The following is an 18,323-nucleotide window of genomic DNA, read 5'->3' as shown; positions in this document are numbered from 1 at the left end:
GGAAAATTGAAGTTTGGTGTCTGTTTTGTTCATTTTTGGTTTTGTGACAATAGCAATTATGTCAGATTTAACTTTCCTTAATTTTTAATTCAAATAGGAAATTCTCTATAAAAAAACCAGAAATGCTGAAACAATCCTGTACAACAACAGATCAGCTAGAGGTCTCTCCATCCATGATCTCAGTCTGTACTACAGAGTAATAGTAATAAAAAACTGCATGCCACTGGCATAGAAACAGAATGGTGGATCATGGAATCAAATAGAAGACCTAGAAATAAACCCACACCCTTATGGATACTTTATTTTTGACAAAGAAGCCAAAATCATACAATGGAAAAAAGACAGCATCTTCAACAATTGGTGCTGGTCTAACTGGATGTCTACATGTAGGAAAATGAAAATAGATCCATATTTATCACCCTGCATAAAACTAAAGTCCAAGTGGATCAAAGATCTCAACTTAAAACAAGACACACTAAATCTGTTAGAAATAAAAGTGAGGAAAAGCCTTGAGCTCATTGGTGCAGTAGACAACTTCCTGAACAGAACACCAACAGCACAGGCTCTAAGAGCAACAATCAATAAATGGGACCTCATGAAACTGAAAACCTTCTGTTAAGCAAAGGACACTGTTGTCAGAACAAAACGACAGACTACAAACTGGGAAAGGCTCTTCACCAACCCTATATTTGACAGAGGGTTAATATCCAGAATATATAAAGAACTAAAGATGTTAAAAAGCAACAAATAAAGTAACACAATTAAAAATGGGGTACAGAGCTAAACAGAGAATTCTCTGTAGAGGAAGACTGAATGACAGAGAAACACTTAAAAAATGCTCAGCATCCTTAGTCATCAGGGAAAATCAAATCAAAATGACCCTGAGATTTCACCTTACATTCATCAGAATGGCTAAGATAAAAAACTCAAGTGACAGTACATGCTGGAGAGAATGTGGAAAAGGGGGAACCCTACTCCATTTCTGGTGGGAATATTAACTTGTACAACCACTTTGGAAATCAATATGGTGCTTTCTCAGACATTTAAGAATAGTGTCAGCTCAAGATCCAGCTATACCACTCCTAGGCATATACCCAAATTTGCTCAAGTACACAACAAGGACATTTGCTCAACCGTGTTTATAGCAGCTTCATTTTTAACATCCAAAAACTGGAAACAACCCAGAAGTTCCTCTGAATGGATACAGAAATTATGATACATTTATACAATGGAATACTACTCAGCTATTAAAACAAGGAAATCATGAAATTTACAGGCAAATGGTGAGAACTAGAAAAGAACGTCCTGAGTGAGGTATCCCAGAAGCAGAAAGACTCACATGGTATATACTTACTTATAAGTATATATTGGACATGTAATATAAGATAAACATACTAAAATCTATACTCCTAAGGAAGCTAAGGAAGAAGGAGGACCCTGGTAAGATGATCAATCCCCAATAAGCTAGGGTCAGATGGAACGGGAGGAAGACCTCCCATATCTGTGGGCTTGAAAGGAGTATGGGAGGAGATGAGGGAGGGATGGTCAGATGGGGAAGAAATGAAAGAGGGGGCTACAGCTAAGATACAAAATTAATGTATTGTAATTAATATATAAAAATAATATAAAACAAAAATCATCACATCAAAGTTGGACAAAGAAAACATGAAGAATAAAAGAGCAACAAAAGAAGACACGGAATCAGAGACCCAGTTGCTCACAAACTCAGGAGTCCCTAACAATATCAAACTGAAAGCTATAAAATATATATGTAAGACCTGGTGCAAACTCCTGTTGGCTCTGTGCTTGCCGCTCCAGTCTCTGTGTGTTCATATGAGCCTCGCACAGCTGATTCAGGTAGTCTTGTTCTCCTGTGTCTTCCTTCCCCTCTGGTCTCCACATTTTGTCTCTGGTTCTTTGGTGTTCCCTGAGCTCAAGAGCTTCTCACAATGGAAATAGGTGTAGAGGTTGTGGTGCTGGTGGCTCCTTCTTCGTCACCATACTCATACAACAGATTAAAATAACATTTAAAGATATTAGGTTATATAAAATTCAGTAAAGAAATCAAGAAGTTGCTTGGATAGTCATAATTATCCTTTTAATATAAGATAATAATTTTAAATTTATAATTTAATGTTCAATAACAGCAATATTTAATAATTGTAATACCTAGTCACATATCTTTTGAAAAGTAAGCATTTTTGTTCTTAAATCTTCATTTTAAAATATGTTTGTTTGAGACAGGACCTTAAATGTATTCCCAGCTTTCCTTGAATTCACATTCTTCTTGGTTTGGCCCTGGTCATGAAACATTCCACCATATCTGGTTATGTGCTACGATTTTTTTGAGTCATTTTAAATACTTTGCTATGTGTCAAGTATCCCAGGTGATATTTTGTTGATAATTTAAAGGGAAATTATAATTTTGATCAAAAAGGAAAGTTTATTTGGTATAATTAGCTTGGTACTATTCCTCAATCATACTTGGCATCAGCCTCTCTTTTTAAAAAAAAATTATTATTTTATTATTATTTTTTTATTAATTACACTTTATTCATTTTGTATCCCCACATAAGCCCCTCCCTTCTCCCCTCCTGATCCCACCCTCCCTCCCCCTTCTTCACGCATGTTCTTCCCCAAGTCCACTGATAGGGGAGGTCCTCTTCTCCTTCCTTCTGATCTTAGTCTATCAGATCACATCAGGAGTGGCTGCATTGTCATCTTCTGTGGCCTGGTAAAGCTGCTCCCCCCTCAGGGGGGGGTGATCAAAGAGCAGGCCAATCAGATTATGTCAGAGGCAGTCCCTCTTCCCTTTACTATGTAACCCACTTGGACACTGAACTGTCATCTGCTACATCTGTGCAGAGGTTCTAGGTTATCTCCATGAATAGTCCTTGGTTGGAGTATGAGTCACTGGGAAGTTCCCTGTGTTCAAATTTTCTGGTTCTGTTGCTCTGCTTGTGGGGTTCACTCATATAGACATATAATATTGGATAAACCTACTAAAATCTGTACATCTAAAGAAACTAATCAAGAGAGAGGACCCTGAATAAAACACCAATCCCCATCCTGAAAGGCAAAGAGGATGGACATCAGAAGGAGAAGAAAACAGGAAACAACCTAGGAACCTGCCACAGAAGGCCTCTGAAAGGCTCTGCCCTGCAGACTATCAAAGCAGACACTGAGACTTATGGCCAACTGTTGGGCAGAGTGCATGGAATCTTATGTAAGAAGTGGGAAATAGCAAGAGCTGGAGAGGACGGGAACCACACAAAAAGAGCAACAGCCTCTCTTACATAAAATGGAACTCTTCCCTGGAGAATTAAATTTGGAAGTAAGTGAAACTTGCAAAACTTGGAGTGTAGTTCTGAGACATGAACATCAATCCTGCCTTTCATTGTTATTAATGCAACCATGAATTTTGTTCTGGTACTTATGGGCCTTATCTGCTGCCATTTTACTCACAGAATAGGGATGGATAAAAAGTCAGCTGCTTATTTTGCATGTGAAAATTAATGTTCACTCAATTCATTTGCAGGAAGGCTGAAACTTGGTGATTCATGCAAGAACTTGAATTTTCAGGTGTGAGTCTCTATATGGCTTCCGACTTTTCATCTTTCTGTTAATAAACATTTGGTCCTTTTAAGTGTTTCATCTCATGGATTATTCATGGCTCAGTCATTTGCCTGTAATAATCTCTATGACATGGTTTATCAGTGATTTTAAAAGTCTTTGTGAAATGAGACAGATTGATTATGGGGGCTAAGAAATAAACATACAAATAATAACTTACAATTATAAATAAAAAATGTGACTTTATTGTGAGCATCATGCTTGAGAAAACCATACTGAAGGAGGCTGATTCAGAATGGAGAGTTCTTGAAGCATAAACTTGCTTTTCAATTTGGTGCCAGTCACATGGTTATATTATTGAAAAAGGAGCCTTCAGCAAAGGTCTTCATCTCCAAATTCCAATTAAAACTGGATAATGATACAAATATGTCATTTCTTGAACTCTAATTTTAAATACAATTGGTTATAAAATATTGTTCCTAAGAATGGGACTATAAATCTCTAATGAGTTAATTAAATATAAATTTTAAAAATAGAGCTAAGCATTAAATCATTGAATGCCTTTTCATTAAATTATACCTAGATTGACATTTACAGTTTTAATTTGTATATAAGAATGTCTCCTGCTTTGTAAAACTTCACACTCACCAGATCTCAAGCTCCTCTGTGTAGAATTACAATAATTAAAGATGTTCATGGTGACACAGTTCCAGAATACAGAACATTGGTTTCAAGGGACCTTTCTGAGACTTTGATTCACTTCTTCAGTGAAATTAAAATATGTTTAAAATATTTTCTTTCTAAAGCGAATCTTACTGCATTTAAAATACATAAAACAAAGAACCTACTTATGAAGATAAGCAAAAAATGTTTAGTTTAATCATAAGAAATAATCATTTTTGCAGTTCAAGGCTGTCTGTTGCAAGGTTCATGAACATAAGGTAATAATGTTCTATTTATACTTTTTAATTTCAGAAGGCATTGTATTTGTATTATATTTGTATTATATGCAAAGTTAAATAATAAAAACTTACAATATAAATGTATCTAAATAAAAAACATGCCCAGGCCAAATTTACATATGCTCTCAGATATTTCTGTTAAAAAACAACATGGCAAGAAATATATTTGACATTTTTAAGAGTAAAGAGATATAAAAGGCACAGAAGAAAATATTACAGATGAACTTCTTTGTGTGTATTTGCAAATATACTTAAGATAAAGATATTGTGAGCCTAATAGGGGAAAAGTTGACCAGCTGTGGATGAGAGAACATTGATAGATGGGAAAACTTTAAGGTATACTGGTGATCTTTAGTTTGAAGTCACCACAGAGACAGCTGAAAAGTTATGTCTCAGGTATCACAGAAACTAATGAAATTGAAAACTGTTTGCATGGGCAGGAAATTCATCTATTTTTACTGGAACATTTTGGTATGTTAGATTTCTTTTCCTGTAATTCACTCTCCTTTCTCTCCTTTTTTTCTTTGGATTTTTTGAGACAAGTTTTCTCTGTGTAGTCTTGGCTGTCCCGGACTCACTTTGTAAACCAGGCTGACCTTGAACTCAAAGATCTGTCTGCCTCTGTCTCCCTGAGCGCTGGGTTTAGAGGCATGCACCACTGCATCTGGCTCCTTTCCCTTTTTAGATGACATTTTATCAGTTGGCTAGCGATGTACCATGCTCTAGACAGCACTGTGCTTAGGTGAGGTGAACAGTCTTAATTAGTCTGTATAAGATTTAGCTTGTCATTTGGTAGTTAGCTATACCAATGAGGACTTTACTGTTCTCCAAGTAATCACTCGTTATATGACCTGGACATAGAAGAAATACATTGAGACTTTAAAAAGGCTCACAGCTAAAAGTAATTAAACAATACAGACTGGACATATCAGTGCACATATCAAGGGAGGCAGAACTGAATGATTTGGAGTATTTTTAACTGATTGAGTTCGTTGGCTCTTATTTATATTATACTAACATGTATAAATGAGCAACAAGACGTAATGTAACTATAACAAGGTTACATGTATTGGATGAAATGCAGGGCAAATTAATTTGAGACCATATGGTCTCATATATAGAGAATGAAAAAGTTTTTGAGCTAATTTTCTCCTCTAAACGACCATTTAATGAAGCGGGAGGTAGTTTAAAGTTATTTTAAAACTGTGTTTAAAAAATCTGCAGGTTTATTCAAGAGGAAAAATGTAGAATATACATATATAATTATATTTACATGAAAAGATGAGATTTAGACATTTCAGAAAGCTAGAAAAGAACAGATAGAGCCCAATTTTAGTGAGTAGAACAAACTTAAGTCTGGCCATGAACAACTAGTATAACTATAATGGTGTAAGCCATTTAAATGTGATAGATTACACACTGGGGTCTCAGCACTCTGTTAAACAGGCAATTCTTTTGCATGTTGATAAAAACGAAAGGCTGTAGGAGATTCAGTCTGAAAATCTTCTTGTCAAGCAAGAGGCCTGTTGCTTAAGGCTCTAAGCACTGATTTCTCCAGCCCACCCAATGTCATCCCTGACCACTCATTGTTCATGTAACAGCCAGCTGATGCAAGGATCCCAGATACACTTCATCTTGCTGTGAGTTAGGAGTCCACATTACACAAGGACCCTTGAACCAGGCATGAAAGTCTATGGGCCATGAGAGTTGCCCCACACAACACCCCTTCTACACGTTAAGGTGTTTCACGTTAAGCTTGCCTACAACTTTACCTGACTGACTAGAAAAGATTTTCCTCGTCAAAGTGATCTCACAAAGACCAAAAGGTAGGCAGTGTCGTAAAAGAATCACAGGAAAATAGCAAGTCAACCTACCAAGGTTGAAGCAGTTAACTTGGGATCATGGATGTTCCCAAACTGACTGGCATGGAATTCAAGGATACACTTTTGAAGTTCAGAGTAGGAAAAGAGAATAATAAACAAAACAGTTTTCATGAAAATATTACATAAGCTAAATGTGTTCTTTGAAACAAATAAAAACAAAATAAATTTTTATACAACATGCTTTAATTATACTCATACTCTTCTCTTTCTGGTTAAATTCTTGTGGCTATAAACATGTTTTTTGTTTTTGTTCCAGGTGTGGGATGTGGGACTGATTCAGATTGTCCACAGCAGGAGACTATTTGCCTTATGCAGGCTCTGAGAGGAGCTCTTTGCTAGCTGCAAAGGACTCTGGAGAGAGAATAAATGCCAGAGCCCAGAGATGTGGGAGCTCCAAGAAAAGAACAGGGCTGCTCCTGCTTCCCCCTTGCTGTTCCTGGTTGCTGTTGTGATACAGGAAGTTAGAGATCTACTAAAAAGAGGTTTGGATTGGTTCCAAGAAACGTGATTACCCTAACCAGCAGGAAGCAGCTAAGAGAACTGTGCCCCATCTTCCACTAACCCTTTCTCTCCCCTACCTGGTATTGGAGTGTTGGAAGGGATTGAGGCAGAGTAGGGAGAAAAAATTATAAAAATTTTAAATAAAAGAATTTTAACTTCTTCCTTTACAATTTGTATCCCCTTGATCTCCTTCAACTGTCTTATTGCTCTAGCAAGGACTTCCAGAACTATGTTGAAGAGATACGGAGAGGGTGGGCAGCCTTGCCTTGTCCCTGATTTCAGTGGGATTGCTTAAAGTTTCTCTCCGTTCAGTTTGATGTTGGCTATAGGCTTGCTGTATATTGCCTTTACTATGTTTAGATATGTGCCTTGTATCCCTAATCTCTCCAATACTTTAAACATGAATGGATGTTGGATTTTGTCAAATGCTTTTTTCGCATCTAGGGAGATTATCATGTATTTTTTTTCTTTTAGTTTGTTAATATGGTGGATCACATTGATGGATTTCTGTATATTGAACCACCCCTGCATACCTGGGATGAAACCTACTTGCTCATAGTGGATGATATCTTTGATGTGTTCTTGTATTTGGTTTGCAAGTATTTTGTTGAGTATTTTTGCATCAATGTTCATAAGGGAGATTGGCCTGAAATTCTCTTTCTTTGTTGGGTCTTTGTGAGGTTTAGGTACCAAGGTGACTGTGGCTTCATAGAATGAGTTTGGTAATGATTCTTCTGTTTCTATTTTGTGGAAGAGTTTGAAGAGAACTGGAGTTAGCTCTTCTTTGAAGGTCTGGTAGAATTCTGCGCTGAAACCATCTGGTCCTGGGCTTTTTTTGGATGGGAAACTTTTGATGACTGCTTCTATTTCTTTGGGGGATATAGGACTATTTAATTGATTTACCTGGTCCTGATTCAGCTTTGGTAAGTCGAATCGATCAAGAAAATTGTCCATTTCATTTAGATTTTCAAATTTTGTGGCATATAAGTTCTAATGATTGTTTGGATTTCCTTAGTGTCTGTAGTTATGTCCCTCTTTTCAATTCTGATTTTGTTGATTTAGATGGTGTCTCTCTGCCTTTTAGTTAGCTTGGCTAAGGGTTTGTCTATTTTGTTGATCAAAGAACCAGCTCTTGGTTTCATTGATTTTTTGAATTGTTTTATTTGTTTCTAATTGATTGATTTCAGCCCTGAGTTTGATTAATTCCAGCCATCAACTCCTCTTTGGTGTGTCTGCTTCTTCTTTTTCTAGGGTTTTTAAGAGAGCCATTAAGTTGCTTGAGTGAGCTGTCTTGAATTTCTTCTTGAAGGCACTTAGTGCTATGAACTTTCCTCTTAGCACTGCCTTCATTGTGTCCCACAAGTTTGGGTGTGTGTCTTTATTTTCATTGAGTTCTAGGAAGACTTTAATTTCTTTCTTTATTTTTTCCCTGACCCAGCTATCATTTAGTAGTAAGTTGTTCAGTTTCCATGTGTGTGTAGGTTTTTTGCTATTCCTGTTGTTGTTGAGGTCCAGCTTTATTCCATGGCGATCAGACAGGATAGAAGGGATTATTTGAATCTTCTTGTATCTGTTGAGGCTGGCTTTGTGACCAACTATGTGGTCTATTTTGGAGAAGGTTCCATGAGGTGCTGAGAAGAAGGACATTTCTTTTGTGGTTGGGTGTAAGTTTCTGTAAATGTTTGTTAGGTCCATTTGATTCATGACTCTGTCAGAGACATTGTTTCTTTCTTTAATTTCTGTTTTGTTGACCTATCCTTTGTTAAGAGTGGGGTGTTGAAGTCTCCCACTATTAATGTGTGGGGATCTATGTGTGGTTTGAGTTTTATCCATGTTTCTTTTACATATGTGGGTGCCCTTGTATTTGGGGCATAGATGTTCAGGATTGTGATGTCTTCCTGGTGGACCTTGATGAGTATGAAGTGTCCTTCCCCATTTCTTTTTATTAATTTTGGTTGAAAGTCTATTTTATCAGATATTAGAATGGCTACTCCTGCTTGCTTCTTGGGTCCATTTGCTTGGAAAACTGTCTTCCAGCCCTTTACCCTCAGGTAATGTCTATCTTTGTCACTTAGGTGTGTTTCTTGTATGCAACAGATTGCTGGGTTTTGTTTATGCATCCATTCTGTTAATCTGTGTGTTTTTATTGAAGAGTTGAGTCCATTGATGTTGAGAGAGATTAATGACCAGTTGGCTGTTAGATCCTTTGGTTTTTGATATTGCTGCGGTTATAAGGTTGTGTGCTTGGTTGCTTTTTATAAACAATTTTTTAAAAAATACGCTAATAAACCCCTGCTGTACACACAACTTTGTATCCCCTGCTTGCCCTTTTTATTTTTAACCCTTAAGCACCTATTTGTTCCATCCAAATATTCTTGCATTTGTGCTCTCCCACTAGTGAATAGTTGACTTACCAGTGGTTATACTCCTAGGTAGAACTGTCTTTTTGTCTTCCAGCAGCTAATAATTGCTAATGGCTACGAGGCATGGGAGGCGATTGTATGCCTAACTCCTCTCTCATTGCTATGATTTTTTTTTTCTGGTTCGGGACTGCACAAGTCATATAGATAGTATACCAACTGCAGTGAGTTTGTGTGTCCAGCTGTCCTATGGTGTCCAGAAGATAATATTTCCTTGTAGTCATCAGTTGCCTCTGGTTCTTATAGTCTTAGAGCATCTCCTTCTGTAATGATTCCTGACACTTGAAAGCAAAAGAAAAAGTTATGGAGGTTCTATTTAGGACTGAGCATTCTGCAGTGTCTTATGCTCTGAAACTTGCAGTGGTTGCAATGTTTTATTTTAAACATCAAGACTGGATTTAGGGATAAATATGGACTACATTGTGAGATCCATCCAAGGTAGGTCTACAGGGAGATCCTGTACAAAAAGTATAAAATTAAAGCAGAAATAAAATGCAGTATATAAAAGTACCAGAAAAATTGCTTAGAGTGAGTTAAAATCAGAAAAGATGTCAAAATTGTTAAATTGCCAATTTGTGTAAGAAAAAACAAAAGGGCAAGAATTAAATATGACAAAAAATTGAGAAATCCTATTATAAAAGATTCCCCAGCTATGAAATGATACATGTTGGACACTATTTTAATAAATCTACAAAGAGAGAATTATAGCAAGAACAGATTTCTATAAAAAATAATTAGCAACAATTCTACAAAAAAAATAACCTGAAGAAGAACTACTGGGAATTGAACCCTGTTCCCTGTGGTTTCATGATTGGACAGCAAACACTTTTTTGTTGTTTTTATTTTTATTTTTATTTTTTTAATATTAGTTACAGTTTGTCAAATTTGTATCCATGCTGTATCCTGCTCCCGCTTTCCCTCCCAATCCCATCCTCCCACACTCATCTCCTCCTTGCCCCTTTCCAAGTCCACTAATAGGGGAGGACCTCCTCCCCTTTCATCTGACCCTAAATTATCAGAAATTTTCAGACCTGGCTGCGAAGTCCTCTTCTGTGGCCTAGCAGGACTGCTCCTCCCTTGGTTGGGGGAGGAGGGAGGTCAAAGAGCTAGCCATTGAGTTCATGTCAGAAATAGTCCCTCTTCACTTTACTAGGGAAACCCACTTGGATACTGAGCTACCATGGGCTATATCTGAGCAGGGGTTCTAGGTTATATCCATACATGGTCCTTGGTTGAAGATACAGTCTCATAAAAGACCACTGTGCCCAGATATACTTGGTCCTTGTGGAGCTCCTGTCCTCTCCAGGTCACACTAACTCCCCTTTTTTCATATGACTTCCTGTAGTCTGCTGAAGGTTTGGCTATGAGTCTCAGTATCTGCTTTGATACACTGCTAGGTAGAGGCTTTCAGAGGCCCTCAGGGCAGGCTCCTGTTCTGTTACTTGTATTCTCCTACATCCAATGTCCATTCCATTTGTCTTTCTAAGTGAGGATTGATCATCTTACTCCGGGTCCTCTTTCTTGTTTATCTTCTTTAGGTGTACACATTTTAGTATGTTTATCCTATCTTATAGGTCTAGTACCCATTTATAAGTGAGTATATAACGTGTGTCTCTCTTTTTCTGGGATACCTCACTCAGGATAATCTTTTCTAGATTCCACCATTTGCCTGCAAATTTCATGATTTCTTTGTTTTTAATTGCTGAGTAGTATTGCATTGCATAAATGTACCACAATTTCTGTATCCATTCCTCCGTTGATGGACATCTGTGTTGTTTCCAGGTTCTGGCTATTATGAATAAAGCTGCTGTGAACATGGTTGAGCAAATGGCCTTGTTGTGTACTTGGGCATCTTTTGAATATAGGCCTAGGAGTGGTATAGCTGGATCTTGAGGAAGCACTATTCCTAATTGTCTGAGAAAGCACCAGATTGATTTCCATAGTGGTTGTACAAGTTTACATTCCCACCAGCAATGGAGGAGGGTTCCCCTTCCTCCACAACCTCTCCAGAATGTGTTGTCACTTGAGTTTTTCATCTTTGCCATTCTGATGGGTGTAAGGTAAAATCTCAGGGTTGTTTTGATTTGCATCTCTTTGATGGCTAAGGATGTTGAACATCTTTCTCTGCCATTCTATATTCCTCTGCTGAGAATTCTGTTTATCTCTGTACTCCATTTTTTTTTAATTGGATTACTTGATTTATTGCTTTTTAACTTCTTTAGTTCTTTATATATTCTGAATATCAGCTCTCTGTCAGATAGAGGGTTGGTGAAGATCTTTTCCCAGTCTGTAGGCTGTCATTTTGTTCTGATGACAGTGTCTTTTGCTTTACAGAAGCATTTCGTTTCATGAGGTCTCATTTGTTGAATATTGATCTTAGAGCCTGTGCTGTTGGTGTTCTGTTCACCAATGAGTTCTGGGCCTTCCCCAAGTTTTCTTCTAAGCGATTTACTGTATCTGGTTTTATGTTGAGGTCTTTGATCCACTTGGACTTTAGTTTTGTGCAGGGTGATAAATATGGATCTATTTTCATTTTTCTGCATGAAGACATCCACTTGGACCAGCACCATTTGTTAAAGATGCTGTCTTTTTTCTATTGAATTGTTTTGGCTTCTTTGTCAAAAATCAAGTATTCATAGGTGTGTGGGTTTATTTCTGGGTCTTCTATTTGGTTTCATTGATCCTCCTTTCTGTTTCTATGCCAATGCCGTGCAGTTTTTATTACTATTGTTCTGTAGTACAGCTTGAGATCAGGGATTGTGATACCTCCAGATGATCTGTTGTTATTGAGGATAGTTTTGGAAATTCTGGGTTTCTTGTTTCTCCATATGAAGCTGAGAATTTTTCTTTCAATATCTGTAAAGAATTTGTTCGTATTTTGATGGAAATTGCATTGAATCTGTAGATTGCTTTTGGCAGAATGGCCATCTTCACTATGTTAATCCTACCAATCCATGAGCATGGGAGGTCTTTCCGTCTTCTGATATCTTCTTCAATTTCTTTCTTCAGAGACTTGAATTTTTTTTCAAACAAGTCTTTCACCTGCTTGTTTAGAGTCCCCCCCCAGGTACTTTATGTTATTGGTGGCTATTGTGAAGGGTGTTGTTTCCCTGGTTTCTTTCTTGACCCTTTTTTCTTGGGTATAAAGGATGGCTTCTGATATTTTTGAGTTAATTTTGTATCCTGCCACTTTGCTGAAGGTGTTTCTCAGCTGAAGGCATTCTCTGGTTGAGATTTTGGGGTCACTCAGGTATACTATCATATCATCTGCGAATAGTGACACTTTGACCTCTTCCTTTCTGATTTGTATCCCGTTGATCTTCTTCAACTGTCTTATTGCTTTATCTAGGACTTCTAGTACTATCTTGAAGAGATATGGAGAGAAGGGGCAGCCTTGCCTTGTCCCTGATTTCAAAGGGATTGATTTAAGTTTCTCTCCATTGAGTTTGATGTTGGCTATAGGCTTGCTGTATATTGCCTTTACTATGTTTAGATATGTGCCTTGAATCCCTGATCTCTCCAAGACTTTAAATATGAATGGGTGTTGGATTTTGTCAAATGCTTTTTCAGCATCTAAGGAGATGATCATGTGGTTTTTCTCCTTCAGTTTGTTTATGTGGTGGATTACATTGATGGATTTCTATATGTTGAACCACCCTTGCATGCCTGGGATGAAACCTACTTGGTTATGGTGGATTATATCTTTGGTGTGTTCTTGGATTCAGTTTGCAAGTATTTTATTGAGTATTTTTGCATCAATGTTCATAAGAGAGATAGGTCTGAAGTTCTGGTTTTTTTTGTTGGGTCTTTGTGAGGTTAGTTTTCAAGGTGATTCTGGCTTCGTAGAATGAGTTTGGTAAAGTTCATTCTGTTTTTATTTTTGTAGAATAGTTTGAAGATAATTGGAGTTAGCCCTTCTTTGAAGATCTGGTAGAATTTTGTGTTGAAACCATCTGGTTCAGGGCTTTTTTTGCAAGGGAGACTGATGATGACTGCTTCTATTTCCTGGGGCGATATAGGACTATTCAGTCTTTCTATCTGATCTTGACTTAATTTTGGTAGATGGACTCTATCAAGAAAATTGTCCATTTCTTTTAGATTTTCAAATTTTGTGGCATATAGACTTTTGTAGTAAGACTTAATGATTGTTTGAATTTCCTCAGTGTCTGTAGTTATGACCCCCTTTTCATCTGATTTTGTTGATTTGGATAGTTTCTTTCTGCCTTTAAGTTAGTTTGGCTAAAGGTTTGTCTATTTTGTTGATTTTCTCAAAGAACCAGGTCTTGGTTTCATTGATTCTTTGAGTAGTTTTATTTGTTTCTAATTGATTGATTTATGCCCTGAGTTTGATTATTTCCAGCTGTCTGATCTTCTTGGGTGTATTTGCTTCTTTATTTTTCTAGGGCTTTCAATTGTGCCATTAAGTTGCTCATATGAGATGTTACAAATTTCTTCTCGAAGGTACTTAGTGTTATGAATTTCCCTCTGAGGACTACTTACATTGTGTCCCATAAATTATTGTATGTTGTACCTTCATTTTCATTGAATTTTAGGAAGTCTTTAATTTCTTTCTTTCTTTCTTCCTTAACCCAGCTGTTATTGAGAAGTAAGTTGCTAAGTTTCTATGTACGTGTAGGCTTTTTGCTTTTTCTATTGTTGTTGAGGTCCAGCTTTAGTCCATGGTGGTCAGATAGAATACAGGGGATTATTTCAATCTTCTTGTATCTGTTCAGCCTTGCTTTGTCACCAACTACTTGGTCTATTTTGGAGACGGTTCCATGAGGTGCTGAAAAGAATGTATACTCTTGTGAGTTTGGGTGGAAAGTTCTGTAGACATCTGTTAGGTCCATTTGATTTAGGACCTCTGTAAGTGCCTTTATTCCCTTATTAGGCTTCTGTTTAGATGACCTGTTTCTTGTTGGAAGTGGTGTATTGAAGTCTCCCACTATTAAGGTGTTGGGATCAATGTGTGATTTGAATTTTAATAATGTTTCATTTATGAATGTAGCCACTCTTGTATTTGGGGCATAGCTGTTCAGAATTGTGTGATGTCCTCTTTGTGGATTTATGTGTTGTCCCTCTGTATCTTTTTTGATTAATTTTGGTTGAAAGTCTGTTTTAATTAGATATTATGATAGCTACCCCAGCTTGTTTTCTGGGTCCATTTACATGGAAAACATTTTTCCAGCCCTTTATTCTGAGGTCGTATTTACCTTTGTATTTACCTTTGTTGCATAGGTGTGTTTTTTGGATGCAGCAGAATGTTGGATCCTGTTTCTGCACCAAATCTGTTAATCTGTGTCTCTTTATTGGAGAGTTGAGTCCATTGATGTTGATAGATAGTAGTGACCAATTAACATTTGTTCCTTTTGTTGTGGAGTTGGTTGTTTTACTGTGATTCATTGCTTGTTTTCTTTTAATTTTTGTTGGGATATTATCTGTATTCTATGTTTTATTTGGTATAGTTGTTTTCATTGGATTGGAGTTTTCTTTCTAGTATCTTCTGTAGGGCTGGTTTGCTGTGTAGAGTTTGCTTAAATTTAGTTTTATCATGGAATGTTTTGTTTTATCCACCTATGTTGACTGAGAGTTTTGCAAGGTATAGTAGTTTGGGTTGGCATCTGTGGTCTCTTAAAGTCTGCATGACATCTGCCTAGGCCCTTCTAGCTTTCATAGTTTCTGATGAAAAGTCCTGTGTGATTATGATAGGTGTACCTTTATATGCTACTTGGCCTTTTTTCCCTTGCTGCTTTTAATATCTTTTCTTTGTTCTGTAGATTTAGTGTTTTGACTATGATATGACATGATGTGTTTCTTTTCTGGTCTAGTCTATTTGATGTTCTGTAAGCTTCTTTTATGTTAATGGACATCTTTTTCTTTAGGTTGGGAAAATTTTCTATGATTTTCTTGAAAATATTTTCTGGACCATGGAGCCTGGAATCTTATTTTTCATCAATTCCTATTATTCTTAGATTTTGTCTTTTCATGGCGTCCTTGATTTCTTGGATGTTTGTGTTTAATACTTTCCCAATTTTACTTTTTCTTTGAGAGAAGATCGATTTCTGTGAGTATATCTTCAGCTCCATAGATTCTCTCTTCCATCTCTTGTATTCTATTGGTGATGCTTACCTTTGTGGTTCCTGATCTTTTCTCTAGGTTCTCGAACTCCAGGGTTTTCTCAGTTTATGTTTTCTTTATTGATTCTCATTCTGTTTTTATGCCTTACACCATTTTCTTCATCTGTTTGAATGTGGATTCCTGTCTCTATGATGGTCTCTATTTTTTGTTTGTTTTCTCTCTATATGCCACTAATTGTATTTCTACTTGTCCCTCTATTTGTTTAGCTGTATTTGCCTGTGTTTCTTTGAGAAGTTTATTTCCTTTTTCTTTGCCTCCACTTGGATGGAAAATTTTTTGAGAGATTTGTTTGTTTACTCCTTCATTGTCTGTATTTGTATGGCTATTTCTCTGAGAGATTTGTTTGTTTTGTCCTTATGTGCTTCAAATAACTGGATAAGCATAGTTTTAAAGTCATTTTCCTGTGTTTCCGATGAATTGGATTATCCATTAATTTTGGAGGTTGTTGGTGAAGCCATGATGTCCTGATTCATGTTGGATGTGTTCTTTCATTGACCCCTCACCATTTTCTTATCTGTAACCTTCACTGTTTGTTCCTGGATTCTGTAATTCAGACTGGTAGCATCTTTCTCTGGTGTCTAGAGAGTTCTTCAGGAAGATGGGAGACTTCCAGTGGTTTCAGCGTGTCTATTGTTGTTTCAGCTGTACCTGTGGGGGGGAAAACACACAGAAAGACAAATGCGTGGGCACAGAAAGACAAATGCAAGCGAGCGTGTGCATGGAAGTGTGCCTTGAGGGAAAGAATGAAACAGAATGTAGAACCCTTGAGTGTGTAGGAGGGGCTCTGCCTTGCAGGCATCTAAGGGGTTACTTGTGTGTGCTCTCTAGATGTAGCAGGCACTGGTAATAATTGCAGCACAATTTCCTTATTCAATTTCCCTGAATACCTCAGTGGCCTATAGGCTACTGATATTTGATTCTGTCTGATCTCCAGGCATTATTTGCCTCAACTCTACTGTTGGACCCACAGAGCATGGGCTTCGATGTCTCAAGAGCACTTCTGTTTCCCACAGTGGGTGTGTGGGTGGGAGGGGTCTGATATCTGGCTTCTATTTTAGGAGGACCCTGGATCTGGGGCTTTGCAGGCTCTTGAGGGCACACTCACTCTCAAGCAGGTCACATAGGAAAGGATCGGGGTATCCGGGCTCTCTACTCTCTGGTTTGGACCTGCTGAACCTTTTGCAGGAGGACTGATGAGTTCCACCAGCTCAGGAGCGCTAGAGCCACAACATTAGGGAGTCCAATTGCAGCCGCAGACTGGGATGCTGGTCCAGATGCCTTCTGAGAAGTCCTGAGGGCCCACAATAGGGTTTCACAGACCTGGGTGGCCTGGCACCTGGTGCGTCTAGTTTGTTTGGCGGGTCTGCTGGATTTTGGTGGCTGTATAGCACACTATCTGTCACTGAGGGTTTGGGCAGGCCTTACAGTCACTGGCTGAGAGGCCCTGTGGAGTCTTATAGCTGCTGGCAGACATGGGACCCAGGGAAGATGGTACCTCAGATCTGGGACTTGGAAGGAAGGTACAGCTGGCTGCTGCTGCTGAGGAGCTAGGAGCCCTGCCTCTGTTGTCGCAGTCCCCAGGTAGTGAGTTCTGAGCTGAGAATGTCTGTGAGGCAGCTGTGCGAGGAGGAGGGAGGCCTGAAAGAAAGAGGGGAGTGCAGGGGAGCACACGATCATTTCTTTCCTTTCCCAAAGAAGTCCATGGCTGACCTGAGACTAAAGGTCTCAATTCATTTGATGTTCCCTCTTGTTCAGAAAGCCTCACTGTCATTTCCCTGGCTTTAGTTGTCCCTCCACTCACCAACTCTGGCTCTTCAGCTCCTCTGCCTCTCAAAAACTGTGTGCACTGGTTGCCACCATCTTGGATCTCTGACTTTGCCCTTTCTAAACCAAGGAAAACCTGAAAAATACCCAAGGGACATCTAGATAAGAGAGTGGCCTGGAAGATGAAAAACTCAAGTGACAACACATGCTGGAGAGGTTGTGGAGAAAGGGGAACCCTCCTCCACTGCTGGTGGGAATGTAAACTGGTACAACCACTCTGGAAATCTATCTGGCGCTTTCTAAGACAATTAGGAATACTGCTTCCTCAAGACCCAGCTATACCACTGCTAGGTATATACCCAAAGTTTGCTCAAGTACACAAAAGGGATATTTGCTCAACCATGTTTATAGCAGCTTTATAATAGCCAGAACTTGGAAACAACCCAGATGTCCATCAAAGGAGGAATGGATACAGAAATTGTGGTATTTTTACACAATGGAATACTACTCAGAAATCAAAAAGGAGGAAATTATGAAATTTGCAGGCAAATGGTGGGATCTAGAAAAGATCATCCTGAGTGAAATATCCCAGAAGGAGAAAGACAAACACGGTATATACTCACTTATATAGACCTATAAGATGTGATAAACATAATGAAATCTGTACACCTAAAAAAGATTATCAAGAGAGCGGACATGGGGTAAGATGATCAATCCTCGTTTAGAAAGACAGATGGGATGTGCATTGAATGTATGACAGGAGTCTACTGAGCGCATTTGAAAGACTCTAACTAGCAGTGTTTTCAAAGCAAAGACTCATGACCAAACCTTTGGCAGAGTACAGGGAATCATAAGAAAGAAGGGGAGTTAGTCTGATGGGAAAAGGATAGGAGCTCCACAAGGACCAAAGATATCTGGGCACAGGGTCTTTTCTGAGACTGACATTCAACCAAGGACCATGTATGGATATAACCTAGAACCTCTGCTCAGATGTAGCCTGTGGTAGCTCAGTAACCAATTGGTTTCCCATAGTGAGGGGAACAAGGACTATTTCTAACAGGAACTCAATGACTGGCTCTTTG

At 38.2% G+C, this 18,323-nt stretch overlaps 1 protein-coding gene across 1 annotated transcript in view; it reads left to right on the top strand.

Annotated features, from left to right (window-relative positions):
* The window catches only part of LOC129676971 (60S acidic ribosomal protein P0-like), a 180,927-nt gene that overhangs the window by 80,144 nt on the left and 82,460 nt on the right, over window positions 1-18,323 (top strand).

Source organism: Psammomys obesus, unplaced genomic scaffold, assembly GCF_907164565.1.
Source record: "Psammomys obesus unplaced genomic scaffold, mPsaObe1.curated_primary_1811, whole genome shotgun sequence".
In the NCBI taxonomy this organism is placed as follows: domain Eukaryota; kingdom Metazoa; phylum Chordata; class Mammalia; order Rodentia; family Muridae; genus Psammomys; species Psammomys obesus.
The sequence above is the reverse complement of the archived record's forward strand: the minus strand, read 5'-3'. Positions and strand labels throughout refer to the sequence as shown.